Source organism: Thalia democratica, chromosome 2 (assembly GCF_965202585.1).
Source record: "Thalia democratica chromosome 2, ktThaDemo2.hap1.1, whole genome shotgun sequence".
Lineage (NCBI taxonomy): Eukaryota > Metazoa > Chordata > Thaliacea > Salpida > Salpidae > Thalia > Thalia democratica.
In genome coordinates this window covers 89611221-89626126 of record NC_139166.1, presented here as the reverse complement: position 1 = coordinate 89626126, position 14906 = coordinate 89611221, and positions in this window count along the sequence as shown.

The following is a 14906-nucleotide window of genomic DNA, read 5'->3' as shown; positions in this document are numbered from 1 at the left end:
ATTGGAGTTTTTTACTTCCAATTTATAAAAACTCTTAAAAATATGCAACAGTTCAATTTATACTTATCACTTTACATACTAAACAAACAAAATGAAAGTTCTAAAAATTGGTCCAAGAACCAGGGTGCACGAAAGAACCTGTCATCAGGTCGCACATCCAATTTACATTAAAACTTTAATGAGCTTACAAAAGATAAAATGAAAAAGGTATAATCTTGAACTTCTAAATCTAAAAAAAATGTTGTTATATACCCAATATAAAAAATACCGAGCATCTTGATGATTTTAATAATGTAAAAATACAATAAAGTACTATTGATATATTTTATGGTTTTTTTATTATTAGTCATAAAAGTTTTATATTTTAGAAAAATTTGCACTAAGTAAATAAAAATTTGTTTAAAGAACGAATAAAACCTTTCTTTAAATTTTAAAATGTTTTATTAAACATTTTAATTTTCTTAAGATTCTAGTGTACAAAAAACATATAACTAAGAAAACTGAAACATATTTTAAAATTATACTACGCTTGTAATTACTGTAATCGTATTTATTACAAACCAAAAAAAAAAAGCCAAGTGCTTGGCTTTCTAACTTATAAACTGTATTAATATGTAAACATTATTGTTAAAGCTTTTTGTCACAAACACCTTTTTTTTTTCTATACCAGAACTAAATGTCGCAGCAACATTTAAACTACCAAATAATAATAATTTTATAAGTAAATCCTGCAACGGCGTTCATTCATTAACATAATATTAATACCAACTATTTAGTTCAGTTTTTAACATACTGATACAAAACTATATTTACAAATAACAGTTATTAAACCAAGTATTCATTGTCATCTCGTATATAAAAGTTCTTTTAACAAATGTACATTATTAAACACTTTTTGATAAAGGTTTTATTATCCTTGTTCATGTTACTCTAGGAATTTATTGTAATTAAACACATCTAAAACTTATAGTATCCATCCTATAACATATGTAACATAATAGATTATTAAACTCAAAATAAACAAAATTGTATAAACTACTTTAATTTTTTTATTTTTCACTTATAAGGTATTCAAACTGAACCAAAACTCGTATATTAAAATTAGAACAGAGCAAAAAAATACAATTTATCTCAATTTTTCTAGCTAAAATAATCATTTTAATTTATTAAACATTATTGATGATGTTCTTAATTTGTTAGTTTTATTAGAATATTTTAAAAATAAAAACAAATTATATCACAAGTTTTAATACATTTATATAGCCAATAAGTATATATTGTGCTAATTTTTTTACTGAAAATGACTTAAACGGCATTATATACAGTATTTCTATAACAGCCGAAAGTCTTTTTTTGTTGAAGATCAGAGCTTATGCTGACTTTTTGCCAGTTAATAATGAGTGTAATAACTTTTAGGTAATTAGTAACAAAGCTACTACAATTTATAATAACTTCAAAATAAAACTTACCATATTGCTGTTAATTGCGTCACTACAAACTTTAGATGAATTAAAATTTGGCGAAAACTTTCTTAAATGAATATCATAAAAAGTAATTAAGTTTAAAAATAATGATTAACATTTTTCTGGAAAAATTAAAACTTATTAAAAACTACAATATTTTGTAAAAACAAAAAATTAATCACTAAATATTAAGTTGTATAAACATGATTTAATGATGTATCCATTATCAGCAAAATAAGTTTTAAAGTTTATTTGAAGAATAAAACTAAAATACTGTTTGCTTTGTTATGTATAAAAATGTAAAAAATTTGATTCAATTTCTAAGAATACTAAAAAATACTTTGCAGAGTTTTATTAACATTAAAACAATATAGCCGCTTTTATATTAAAAAAAGTTTTGTAAAAAAAATAAAAAACTAAAGTCTAACTTATTATACTTAAAATTTTCTGACAAATAGTGCAAATGATTAGAAAAATAAATGGTTACAAAACCATTTAAAAGTTTAATGTAATGCATGTTGTTAATTAATTAAGATTTTATTATTTTTTTGAATTGCGCACGGTTCTTAATTTATTTACTAAAAAGATAAGCCACAGTAAAAAACTCATTGCTTTAAATAACTGGTATCGGTAAAACTAGATATCATTTCCTAAGTATTGTAAAACAGTAAAAAAACTAAACATTAAGTTTAATGAGTTATAAAAAGTTTATATGCTTCGATTATGTTGTAACTAGGTTAAAGTCAGCTATAAAAATCTATTGTGTATCTTAAAACTTATCATTTTGATGCCATCTAAAATGTTTAATTACTAAAGTTTGTTAACTTTATTAATCTCATCATACATAGCTTATTCACACTCAAAATAATTTTACATCTATAAAACAATGCAGTTTCTAAATTTATAACTTTTAGTAAAAATGTAACTCAAATTTAATAAAATATTTTAATGCTTCATGAGCACTTTTTTATTTATCATAAAAGTTTTGAAGATAGAATACTTTTATCTAAATGTAAAAAATAGACAGAAAATTTAAAGAATTTTCATAAAAAATATGGTATTTTGAAATGTTTTTCTAGAAGAGAATTTATCTGTTTATTGTTTTTTTCAAAAAACCTTTACTATAACAAAAATTTTGAGTAGAATAGAAATACAATAAAACCTTTTGAATAAATATAATTACTAAATTGCACAAAGTGTCAGTTTTGCACGAGTTAAATTTTTGACGATAGTAAAAAAATACAAAAAAAAAACAAAAAAAAAAAAAAAAAATATATAAAAATTTAAAAAAAAAAGAAAAAAAAAAAGCTACCTGTCGAGGGTAGGGGTTAGGGGAATAGTGAAAGTAAAACGATAAAAAAAATAAATTTAATTAAAAAGAATGAACATGAACATAATTTTCTCCATGTGAAAATGTCTACTCGTGCAAAAATGTCTTCGTGCAAAAGTGACCAATTTTATCCCCTCCTGCAAAAGTATCTTCGTTCAACTTCGTTCACTCGTGCAGTTTTGTCCCCTCGTACAATTTTGTGCGCAATTTAGACAGCTCTCCTTAATTTAAAGCAATAAACACAATATGCTTTTATTTTTTTTGTTGAAAAAATGTTCAAAGCAATTAACAGCTCTTAAATTCAATTCTGTTTTTATTTGCTAATGAAAACCATAAATTTATTTCTGCCTCAAAAAACTAAAATGCAAATATTTAAAATATAACTAACTCAAAAAAGCTCGTGAAATAAGATGTATTAGTTAAAAACTTATACATGTTTGCCCAGATTTAGTTTGCAGTAGTTTACGTGAAATAAACAATTTTTTTCTATATATTTACATTTTTTAATTAAATTTCAATAAAGTTTTAAGCCAGTTTAGATATCTAGATTTGTTTAAAAAACATTTTTTTCTTTATAGTACAATCTTAATAACTTCGATGGACTGCAAAGTTCTTTTCTGTGTAAGTACTTATAATAAAACAAATGGTTAAAAACTTATAAAGGAATAATTATACGGCAGTTGTATTATATAGCTATAACTATAATGAATAAGGTTAAACTTCTTTATAAAAAAATATTTTTTTTTGTTTTAAAAAAGAATAAATTAAATAGTTTTAAATAATGTGCAAACTAAATTTAGTGTATAAAGTTTATAAGTTTAGTTAAATAAAGTAAAAAAGCGGATTAAGTAAACGTAAATTACTCATTTTAAAGCTTTAAAATCGATTGTGCTGTATAACTGATATAACACTCTTGACATTTTCAATTTAAAGCTAATGTGAATGTTAAGACAAAGTAACAAGCTATGTTGTTAATCAAATATATTTTTGAACAAGAATTGACAAACTAACGTCTATAATTTACTTTAATATGTTAATTTTAGTTAAAATTTTAATTTTTAATCGTCACTGACGATCTCTTAGAGCGAAACTTGTTTGCCAAACTAACTTAATATAACTATATATATATTTTTTTTTTAATTTTTCAAAATAGATAACTTTAATAACTTTTTTAATAAATTTTTCAAAATAGATAACTTTAATAACTTTTTTAACAGTTAAGCATCTCATAATAATACAAATTATAATACTGACAGCATATATAAGTTTTGTACAACATTAAACGCATTTTGACTAAAAAATTAAAAATACTTTAAAAGAATGACCTTGTTTATTCCTTTAGTACAAGGCTTAATTTAGTTTTGCAAAATTGTCATACCAATTCAAATTTCAGAGACGCTATCTCAATAACTTTTGTCTAAGATTTTTAATTTTTATTTTGTTTTATTTACAAAACTTGTTACACATTTGTCGTTACATAAATACAAGATTTAAAAAATAATAATATATAATTATAAATAAAAATATAAGAAAATTTGTAATTTTTTATCTTAATATTGTTAATTTCCTACGAGAAAGGTGTATATTTTGATTTTATATCAGAAACATTAGTTAGAAGGTTTTATGTAAAAAATATAAATCCAAGTCAAGTACTGATTTTTTTATAACTTTTATATTTTATTTACAATGCTTTTTTTAATTTTATCAACTACTTCATAGTTGTTTACAATATAAGAAAGTTTTTTAAATAAAGTTATTAAAGTAAAACTAATAATATTTAATACAGTTATAAAAGCTATGTAACTTTTTTAAAAACTAATAATAACTTTTAATAACTTGTAATTTTTTAATTATCAAGTACATGTACCGTAGATATGTATTAGTCTAGTTTACTTTATCTATATTAGAAACTAAATTTTCTATTTTTTATTAATATTAATAATTAATCATTATTAATTCAGATTTCAAAGCTAAACATTTAATTAAAGTCCTGCATACTTTCTTAAGATCAAAACTAAGTTCAAGTAATAAAATACATACTGTTAAGCTCTCAAATAATGTTTTTTTTATCTTCGAAACTATGTAATGTATATAATATTTATATTTCTTGTTTTATTTTATTTTTTAATTGTAGTTACACTGACTAAGTCTATTAAAAGCAAAAAAAATCAAAGAAAATAAATTAAAGTTATTTATTAAGTAAAGATATAAGAAATCTTATATTTAAACCTTTAAAGTTTGAACTAATTGAAATAAGTCTACTTGCTCAATATATAGTAAACTTTATTTTGTAATAATGTTATCGATATAAATAAAAATTGATGCTACTTAAATAATTTTCTTTTAATATTAATTATCAGCGAAATGATGCTTAAATTTACTTAATTGGATAAAAATAATTCAATTCTAAAATTGGTTTTACTTTTTTAACTAATGAATTACGTCACTTTTGCATAGGGGTTTTTGCATAGGTTCTTATTAACTTTAATCACTTTTTTTGCTTTCACTAATACCCCTAACCCTCGGTCGGTAAATATTTTATTATTTTGTATTTTATAAGTTGTTTTTTTTTTTATTGTCCTGTGATTTTTTAATTAGAAATTATTAGCTTTATCCTTTTTTCTATCACTGTTACCCTGTTACCCCTTACCTTTAACCTCACTATTGATTCTGACTTTAAACATTCACATTAGCTTTAAATTAAAAATGTCAAGAGTGTTATATCAGTTATACAGCACAATCGATTTTAAAGCTTTAAAATGAGTTATTTATCTTTACTTAATCCGCCTTTTTACTTTATTTAACTAAACTTATAAATTTTATACACTAAATTTAGTTTGCCCATTATTTAAAACTATATCATTTATTTTTTTTTAAACAAAAAATGTTATTTTTTGATAAAGAAGTTTAACCTTATTCATTATAGTTATAGCTATATAATACAACTGCCGTATAATTATACCTTTATTAGTTTTTATTTTTACTTAAATTTTGAGAACCATTTGTTTTATTATAAGTACTTACACAGAAAAGAACTTTGCAGTCCATCGAAGTTATTAAGATTGTACTATAAAGAAAAAAATGTTTTTTAAACAAAACTAGATATCTAAACTGGCATTAAGCTTTATTGAAATTTAATTAAAAATTGTAAATATATATACAAAAAATTTTTGATTCACGTAAACTACTGCAAACTAAATCCGGGCAATCATGTATAAGTTTTTTACTAATACATCTTATTTTACGAACTTTTTTGAGTTAGTTATATATTTAATATTTGCATTTTAGTGTTTTGAGGCAGAAATAAATTTATGGATTTTATTATCAAATGAAAACAGAATTGCTTTTAAGAGCTATTGCTTGCTTTAAGCATTTTTTAAACAAAAAATATATAAAAGCATAATCTGTTTATTGCTATAAATTGAGGAGAGCTGTCTGAATTGCACGAGCGTACAAAATTGTACAAGGGGACAAAACTGCACGAGTGCACGAAGTTGCACAAAGATACTTTTGCACGAGGGGATAAAATTGGTCACTTTTGCACGAGTAGACATTTTCCATGGAGAAATTTTTGTACATGTGAATTCTTTTCAATTAACTTTATTGTTTTTTTTATTTAATTTTTTATCGTTTTACTTTCACTATTCCCCTAATCCCTACCATCGACAGGTAGCTTTTGTTTTTCTTTTTTTTTTATACATTTTTATATTTTTATTTTTTCCGTATGTTTTTTTTTTGTATTTTTGTAATAAAACTTCAAACAAACTTAATTCATCCTGAATATTTTGAAAACTATCTGAAGTGCGGCAAAACTGCAAGATCTTTACAGTTAAACTTTTTAGTATTTTATCTTATATCGGTTTATAAAACTTTTATCATGATTTTTTTTCTATGGTCTATGGTGAACGCTTGCATAACTTTTCGTTATTTTTCTCGCGAAGATATTTTATTAAGTCACCTAACCATGTTTTTTTTTGGTATTTTGAACATTTAGTTTCTTCCGTATTACACCTGATTTTCAAATTATTTTATCTCACTTTTTTCTTTATTTTTTATGTAACATTTATTTCAAATTAAGGAAATTCAAAAAATATTAAAGAAATGTATTTAGTTGTTATATTTTACTGAAAAAAAAAAACAAGTTTAAGTCAAGCATTAAGTGAGTAATTTAAGTTTTAGAAACATTTTAAGTTAAATAGTGTTATTATGTTACAGAAATTATTTTAAAAATATAACTAAAAATATTTTTCTCAATTTGTAATAGTTACTTAATTTTACCTGTTTATAGAGATTTAAACTTTTAACAATAGTATTACTGAAACGCATTCTTAATATTATTTTTAAAGTCTTATATTAAAAATAAACATCTCTTTAGTCTGTGTAGTATGTATTTTTTACGTAAAAAAGGCTACTCTGTTGTTGAGTAATGACATGGCTCAGCAAATGTAAGGGAAAACACCTTAAATAAAAATACTTTGGATTATGAATAAATGTATATACGTTTTGGAAAAGCCTCCTAGAATTTTTTTCAAATTTCAAAGACTTATATATGGAAAAGGTTAGTAAATAATTTGTAACACCTTAATCATATATTCTAGTTTAAACATTGTGGTACAATAAAAATTACTATATACTATTATGATGAAGTTTATAATATATTAAAAGTAATTCAAAAATACTTTAACATATAAACCATTTAAAAAATAAAAATTATTTGTACTTATGAAAAGTTTAAACTATAAAGTTAATAATACTATCTGAGTTTTCCTATGTTCAGGTCTCTCAGGTTAATCAGATTAGTCTTAATTTTTTAAGGTTGCCACTTTTTCAGAATACCAGGGTTACAAAAATCTGAATTCCTGTTAAAATCTGGAGTTTGACTACTTAGGCTAAAAACATAAAAATATCCTAGTTTTAAGAAATTTAGAAAAAACCTGGAATTTTGAACAAAAATCACAAAAAAAGATATAGTTTTAAAAAATTTTATATGTTAAGGCATAAGTTTCAATTTGACACAAAAAATATACCATTGTCAAAATATCTTTAATTCAAAAACACACTTAAAGCAGCTTTATAGTAGTTTAATGTTATTTCACTACTTGGCACTTCAAAATTCTTGAAGAAATTTCCTAAAATACATTTGGCAATCTTTAGACTTTTGATAAACTCAGAATAATTCAAAATTTGAAAATTTTGAAAATATCACTTTAACTTTGGCCAGTGTAATTTTTCTTTTATTCAGGGTAATTTATTTAGAACTTTTCAAAACCCATTAATTTAAATTTTAAATGAGATTTAGCCATTCAAGTTTCAATACATGAATACTATGTAACCAATATTTATGAAAAACTTTTTTTTTTTTTGAAAATTCTATATAGTACATTTGTTAATTTTTTTAAGATTTTATGAAAAGAATTTTTAAAAGAAACAAAAAATGTCAATCCTGAATTTTTAAAATTTCAGGTCAACTTAAGCTCATGTTTGCCTTCTCAGGATAGTCCGAATAATTATAAATTTTAAAATTCTCAGGATGAATTAGTATGATTATAGTTATTTGAATACGTTTTTCAAAATCAGGATAGTCTTGATTTTTTCAAAAAATTCAGGATAGCTTTTAGACTTTTGAATGTCTCAGGTTTTTATTTAAGAGTTTGAAAAAAATTTAGTTTCAGTATTATGTTATTTTATAAAAAAAAACTATTATATAAATATATTATATTTTATTGTTATTTTATATAAAATTTATCAATTTTTAGAAGCTTTTAACTTATTATTGAAAAAAAAACAATGACTTAAGATATTTTAAGATCACTCGAGCAATATTTTTTATTTAGGCTTATAAAGACATTTTTCTATTTAACACTATTTTTATTCATTTTTTATCTTAGTTCTCTTTTTAGTAAAATATTTCTGACTAAACGATTTTACAGAGTTCATTGTTTATACTTAATGACAAACCATGGTCAAAATTTCCACATCTACTCTAAAAGTTCTACAGGAGATCAGAATGCCCGACAACTCAGTAGGATAAGACGGACTTCTGCTGAGAAATTCCCTTCAATGAATAGAAAAGTAATATCTGATGCAAGTCACTTGCTCAAATATAAGGTAAATTTTCCTTTTAAATAAATTAAAAAGTGTCAGTTATTGTAGAAATTTTAATTTTGTAATCAAAGTGTTGTTAATTATAAATAATACTTTAAATTTACAAAATTTAATGTCTTTTTGGGAAACTTAGACTAGTATTAAACTTTTAAAAACCTAGGCCATTAATACTAGTTTATATGCTACAAAAGTTCACCTTGAATTAGACTGTTTTTTATTAATAAAAGTTAGGATTGTTTAAAATATCTGGCTTTTTATGCGTTAGTAAAATAGGAATCTCTTTATTTGATACTCTTTTATTAAGTCATTATGATACTATTTATATCTCTTTTGCTATTTTAGGTAGCATTATTGCGAACTAGCAAATATTAGTTGTATTTTTCAACTTCTTTATAGATTAAAAGTCATTTCAAGGCTGCCTTGATTAACTCAGTATCGTATGTAGTCACCCAGGCTAGCTATTTTTTTCAAAGATTGGCAACCCCTGTAGTTTTATCTAATTTAAAACAACAAGTTTCAATTAACAATTTCATGATTAAACAATAAAATAGCCTTTTCTAAGTATTGAAAATACACAGACTACATAGATATTATATTCTATAAAAAGCTTAAAAAAAGTAATAACGATTGCTAAAAGCTGAAATCTATATATATATATATATATATATATATATATATATATATATATATAGATGTAGGTAAAATTAAGTAATCATTTTTAATTGAATAGTTTGTATAAATTAACTCTTGAAAAATCTTTTCTGTAACATAGTGACAGAATTTAACTTGAAATAGTTTTAAATTATTTTACTCACATAATGTTTGACACAAATTTAGTTTTTCTTAGAAAGATAACACTACAAACTTTTATTTAAATATATTTGAATTTTGTTCATTTGAAACTATTGTTACATGAAAAATTAAGGAAAAGTTAAATGAATTACTTGACACAGTTTCGCCACACTTATGGTAGTTTGTATCAAATATAGTTTGTATCAAATGCTCAGGTTGAGTCAAGTTTGTTTCGAGTTACAAAACTCAAGATTTAAATGTCATGAGCTTTAACTTAGCTGGATTAGCATTTTTTTGGAGTTTTTAAAAAATGTCTAAACTTTAGATCCAATTATTTTCCTTATCTTTAAAGCTGACTATTTTTTTATTTCTAAAGAACGCTCCTTTGCCTTTAATTTAAAAAATATCAATTTGATCTGGGTTTGAATTTTTGAGAGGAATTTCTTAGCAAAAATTTTTTTAGATTATTGTATTAAAACCAATATTTGGTCAGAAAAAACTTTTTTTTTTGAATATGTTTGTTTTGCTGTGTTTTCAAGCGTGGGTATATTTTTTTAATTTCAAATTTTTAAATTGTTTTACCGATATGCCCGATTTTAAACTCAAAAGATCCTCAATATTTTAACGGTCACTGTGGCAAAAAATGAAAAAACTACCTTTTTTTTATTACACTTAACTATGACTATTTTAAACAGTGCACGCTTGTTAAGCCTTCTTATACTATTTTGAAAGTAGTGCTTCATAAAAGTAGTAGCACACAAAATTATTGAAGTACCTGTTAAATATATCAAAAGTTTTATAAATATATTGATTTTACTAATAATCTTTTCCATACAAATACTTAAAATAAGTTTAATTTAAAAGTGTATCATTAATCATTTTAAACTTATTACTTTATAAAAAGAAATAAATTTAACACCTAACATTTAGGATACGGATTGAGAAGTACCATATCAGCACATCATCAACTAAACAGACCAGAGCAGTTGACACAAATTTGGTGAAAAGTTGACCAGAAAAAACAGCTTTCGATGGACTCAACAACTGAAAGGTCCCTTTGTACACCAGGTCTTTAGACCAAATTTTTTGAGCGCTTTTGTTTTATCGTTCAATAAACAATGTTCAAATTTTAATTGCTTTTTTTGTTTGTTAATTCCACTTTTTTGTTCAAATTAAATAACAATAAACAAAAAAAAGTAACTACAAATTAAATTATTTGTAGTAGCTAGTTAATTATGCATACTAAGATGAATAAGTATCGTTTTAGTCGTTTTAATGATTTTGCTTAATTGATATTTAAGGTAATCGTGTACAATGTGCATTGCTCTCATTCAGTGGGCCAGATGTAGAAAAGTTTAGATATTGGCAAACAAGAATATATTAATTTTATTTGATACATGAAAATAACATTATTATATTTTTCAAAAATGCTAATGCTTAATGACCTTTTTTTAATGATGAAGTTTCATATTTCTTTAATGTTAAAGCTAGTCTTTTTTCAATGCATTTAAATTCCTAGAATATATAAAATCCTTTACATCTCGTGGGCCGTTTTCCACTTAAAATATGTAATGATTTTAGAATGGTCATTTTATATCCTTGGGCTTTAAAACAAGAATTGAGCGATACAAGTAGAATATTATTATTAAAATAAAATTGTTTAAACTGTTCCGATGGCATATGATTTTTTGAAATAATCTATGTTAATACAATACAATAAACTACAACGCTTATAAAACCCTTATTTTCCACGATAACAATTAATATTCGAGGAAGTTAGTTTATTTTCAATGCGTATATATAGGCTGTTGCTTTTCAAATAGCGTTACTCTTCAAAAATTATTGGTGGCTATACGATATTTGCTAAGGCTGATTCAATTCGGTGATTTGTTCCGTTCGTTTTAGTTTATTAGTTTCCGTTAGTGAGCGAAATTGGAAAAAGTTATTCTCTGAAAGTAAGTGACGCGAAAATCACTTTAACTACGGAAAAATATAAATTATCGAAGCTTGACACGTGTTCGAGCAGGTTTAGAAAAAGATGTTTCAATAGAGAACTGTTAGTGTATATATATTGTATATTTGTTGTTGTCACTTTCATTTATTGTAAAATAAATTCTGTGCACTTTCTCCACTATTAAGAATTTATTTAATCATTTAAACCAGGAGTTTAAGAAACAGTTAATAAATATTAAATGCCCAGTTCCGGCCTTCGCAATAAATTCACTAATTCAAAAACGAAGTTGTTTGTACAGGAAACCGTCACTTGGGCAACAAGTAAGGAAAAAGACAACTCGAAACCAGTTGTACTTCAACACAGGTAATAATGAAGACCAAACATTTTCCGTTAAAGCACCGGAATTTTCGCAGCATTACTAATTAACAAACACTAAAAACTTAATAGAAGAAATTTTCGCTAAATTTAGCTTTAATCTTAATACTTCCGATTCAAAAAAGGTTATAAACGAGGGGAAAACCTTTAATTAATTCCCAAGATTATCTTGCGCTAACATGATCATTGTACAGCCAAAAACTAAGAGAAGTTACAAAACTAGAAGCGCAAGAGGAATAAGTAAGATAGTAAAACGAAATTGAAAAAGAGATATTAGATAAAATCAAAACAAAATACAACAGTTACTAGAGCATTACTATAGCGAAATGCCACCAAAAAGCGAACATTTTTTTGAAAATTAAGAAAACAGCCGAAATAGTATCAATAATAGTTATAACGATACACTTAGAGCACAAAGGTAAAGTAAAAATTTAAAACATTAGATATTGTGAGAAACCCTTGAAATACCTTCAACTACTTGAGCTTTACAACGAAAACGTTATAAGTGATTGATAAAAATACAATTATTTGATAGGTTTTTGACCGAAGAGAAGATACTTCAGCAGAGTACTACAAGGTTATAGAAAAAGGTGAAAGAAATTATAGCTCGCTTAAAAACTTCAGTTTACACCGCGATAACAAACTTACAGAAGTTTTAGATAGAGTTTCGACCTGGAAAACCAAAACTACTTTTAATCAAATCTCTTCGACTGCGACCAAATGTCCAGAAGATGACAGAACTTGCGTATTTAATGCCCTCCTCAATAAAAAGTAAAATTAAAGAGTATTACGACGTTTTCAGGCGTAAAAGTCAAGCTATACGGAACGCTCACGAAGAAAACAAACAACAGACTAGGAAGTAAATTACAATAGATTACACAGATCTGATCAAAAGCATTATATCTCCAGAACAAATTAATAAGGTAAATATTGCTCTCAGCCCTAACAAGAATCTTATCAACGAAATAATAATTTAAACAGTTATTATGGCTACCAATATCAAAATAAAAACTATGTTAAGAACAACAACTCAAACCCATACTTTTTAAGGTACCGCGAGAATGAAAAGAGAGGCTACAATTATTCAAATTCATATTCACTTTCTTATGCTCATACAAGCTATAAAAATCGAAGAAGAGGAAAACGGTTCCCCATCGTCCCGACAGTAAGAGGAAGAGAGGATAGATACAAGAACAATACTGTTAATAATACTCTGAATATTAATGCGCTAATGTATCTCATCGCAAAACCCACAACCAACTTACAAAAAAAAACAATAATCCTATGTGTAAATCTAATTTTGATAATTTTAAAAACTTTATAAAAAAAACCTAAACTTGTTGAAAGTAAACAAAAGAATTCTTTTGTAAATACTAAATTAGTAAACAGTAACACTTTAAGTACTAATAGTTTGAAAAACGAAAATGTCTTGAAATTTGAAATAAAAAAAAACTTCACCAACTTTTTTTTAAATTTAACCACAAATCTTGCTATTTATATTGGATAATAGTTCTGAAGCATTATTTTTATTTGACACAGAGTGCAAAATTTTTGTTTTCCCTAAAAACCTAACAAATGATATTAGTCACTGTTTTCGACAACAAAGTAAAACCATACAGGGAGTAAGTAGTATTTCTAAATATTCGATAGAGAGTGCTGATGTCGTCTTTTAGTTTGGTAATTTAAAAGATATTGAACCCAATGTTTGGATCACACAAGAGTATAGAGACTACGGAATTATTGGTTAGATTTTTTAAAATATTTCGAACTGTCTATTTCTTTAGAAAACTTAAAGTTTTTTCAACATATGACCATTCGTTTAGTTGAATTGTAAACGGCTAACGAACTGCCAAAATCGGTTGTAGTTACTTCACACTATTTAGAGATAATCAATAAAATATTTATTTCACACTTTGAGGAAATGTGTAGAAATTTACTTAATGAATTTCCAGAACTTACAGAAACTCTTGATTACACTCGACCAGTAAACACGGGCATTTTTTAGAAATAATAGTTGAAAATTTTAATCCTAAAATAGTCAAAACACATAGATGCAATTGCATAAGATGAAGAATTGTTAAAGAAACTTTATATGGCGTTATAAGAAAGGGCAGCAATGTCACGCGGTACGGCAGACATGTGCGCATCACTTATTAAAACAGTTCCAAAGAAAGACGTATGTGTAGATTAAAAATGTTCAAATTCTATACGCGTATGTGTAGATTATACAGTGCTTAATGCACACACACGTCCAATGTCTTACCATTTGCCCAGGATTGATGAACTTGCAGAAATAATTCCGGAAGGAACTCAGTATTTTTCTTGACTATATCTTAAAGAAGCTCATCATAGCTTACCTATTAAGCCTGGCTCTCGAAAATGTGCTGCAATTATAGCACATCATGGGATTTACATACTTCATCGCACAACATTTGGGTTGAAAATGCAATGTAACAAATAATGCAAAGCGTACTTGCGGATTGCTTTGAGATACTTTCGTTTACTTAGAAAATATCCTTATTTTCAGTAAATCCGAAAATGATTATTTAAATCACCTCAGGGAAGTTTTTCTGACTCTGTACAATAACAGTTTCTATCTAAATATAGAAAAATGTGTTTTTGCTCAAAATAAACATCATTTTCTTGTTCAGTCAGTAGGAATTAATGGGGTTGATGTCTTAGAGAATAAAATAGAAGCAACTAAAAAAATTACTCAAACCTACAAACCACAAAGAATTAAAACGTTTCTTGGGTCTGTACAACTATTACTATAGGCACATTCCAAAACTAGCAAAAAATATCGACCCTATTTAATGAAATATCAGAGGGTCCTAAATCTACTGATAGAACACCTTTACATTAAAATAAAACCCAAATTAAGTCTTAT